We start from the raw sequence: 2,286 nt of genomic DNA, 5'->3' as shown, positions 1-2,286 counted from the left end.
AAAAAAAAAAAAAAAGAAAGTTTCTGTTCATGTCTCTTGCCCAATTTTTAATGTGGTTGTTTGATCTTTTCTTGTTGATTTGCTTGAGTTCTTTGTAGATTCTGGCAATCAGTTCTTACCGAATGTGAAGCCTACAAAATTCATCTCCCCTTCTACAGATTGTCTATTTGATTTGTTGATTGTGTCTTTGGCTGTGCAGAAATTGTTTAACTCTATCAGGTCCCATTTATTTATTTTCATTGTTGTGGCATATGTATACCAGGGGATATTGTTCAGGTATAAAGCGATGGAGAGCTAGTATCTTTTGTAACAACCTGGATGGAAGTAGAGGCCATTCTTTTAAGTGAAGTATCATGAGAATGGAAAAACAAACACCACATATACTCAGTGATAAATTGGAACTAGTTGGTCAACACCTATACACAGAAGTAAAACTTAATGAAACTCAAGAAGGAAGAAGGGGGAGAAGGGAATGGGCAAGTCCCCCCCCCCACCATGAGTACATTCCATGCATCTATTCCACACTTGCTGGGTGAGGAATACACTTATAACTCTGACTTTAACTGCACAAAAGAAAATGATGCAACTGAAATACATGTACCCCCATGATAATCTGAAATTATATACATATATGTATAGATAGATAGATAGCAGTGAATCCTTTACACACACAAAAAGATTTGATAACAAGCAGCCAAATTATACTGAAAATATCTATTATGCTATTACCATAAAACTCCAATACTCCAGAATTGGGTACTCCCTCGCTTATTATACTGAACTGCATACCATTTCCCGAATATTTTGTTACAAATGAATTACTAAGAAAACAATTCGCTGGGTTGAGCACTCCACCCTCCCATTTCTGGGACCAGAGATACCGAGCATCCTTCCTGTAGCGGACAGTACTGACATCAAGGGGGATGAGAAAGAGTGTCCCTGATGGAGGTTTACGTAGGTTCTGCAAATGTGAAGTTAAAAGGCATTATTACCCTTGCAGCCTCAGGGGCAGGTGGTCCACAGAGCAGGATATCTGCAAAAGAAATAACTCTTTGAAGGAAGTTAGGGTTAGGAGAACCTGGGGCCTGGGGCTTCCCGTCCTGAGGAATAGAGAAAGTTGTGGGTAAGCAAGCATCTGAGCAATAACCAATGTAACACACGGACGGAGTTGGGGGGCTTTGCCAAAAGTTCTAGAATAGATCTTGTAAGAACTCCAGAAGTTTCACTTAGGATGGTCCTGGAAGAGCAGGGATGATAATCACAGAAATTAAATCTCCCATCAGTCTGGTGGGATGGAGAATTATATTCAGAAATATCCAGGTTGAGTAAGAAGAAAAAGATGTTCCTCTCAAGTCGCCCTTGGGGAGAAGAGATACCAGCTGCCACCTACTAGCCAACAGTGCTCTCCAACGCCACTTATCTCCCCTTGAAAGGTTCCTCAGATCACACCCTGCCCTTGGAAACTTCTTCCTTCCTCTGTTCAGCGGGAGCTCTCAAAATGAGCATTTGAAGACTTTCCTCCTATATCTTTTCTGTTGTAAAACTTTCCCCACTTCTACGAAGTTTTAGTCTTTCCTGAAATGTTCTCTTCTAATTCTCATTACTCCCTCCCCCATGAAGCAGGTGCTGTGACGGACCCGTCAGCATTAAGGAACTGAGACCAACAGAAGGAAGGCTCTCAAAGCCGAGAGGGTACAGGACACGTCCTCGAGCCCCACTCTAGCTAGTGCCAGATATGGTGCCCCCACACTGTGCGACCCCCGGTGATGGCAGCTACTGTTTCTCTAAGCAGACGGTGCTTACCGCACAGTGCATCACATACTCCATGTATGTTAACTAACTCAGCAAACATTGGATAAGACAGAACATGGTGCAGAATGAAACATAAACAAGTAGCTGGTCATCGGCGTGGCCCATAGCACAATGGTTACGGCATTGGCTGCATGCACCCAGGCAGGAGGGTTTGAGCCTGGACCAGGCCTGCTAGACAACATAAACAACAATGGCAACTGCAACCACAAAATAGCCAGGCATTGTGGCAGACACTTGTAGTCCCAGCTACTTGGGACGCTGAGGCAAGAGAATCACTTATGCCCAAGAGTTTGAGGTTGCTGTGAGCTATGATGCTATGGCCCTCTACAGAGGGCAGCTTAGTGAGACTCTGTCTCAAAAAAAAATAGCTGGTCATTATTTCACATAATAAGAACCAAGAACCACCAATGAGAGAACAACTTACTTTGAACAAGGCAGAATAAATACATATGTTCTATTCATGGCTGAATATTT

This window comes from Otolemur garnettii, unplaced genomic scaffold (assembly GCF_000181295.1).
Source record: "Otolemur garnettii isolate 467f Iridium unplaced genomic scaffold, OtoGar3 scaffold00044, whole genome shotgun sequence".
In the NCBI taxonomy this organism is placed as follows: Eukaryota; Metazoa; Chordata; class Mammalia; order Primates; family Galagidae; genus Otolemur; species Otolemur garnettii.
The sequence above is the reverse complement of the archived record's forward strand: the minus strand, read 5'-3'. Positions refer to the sequence as shown.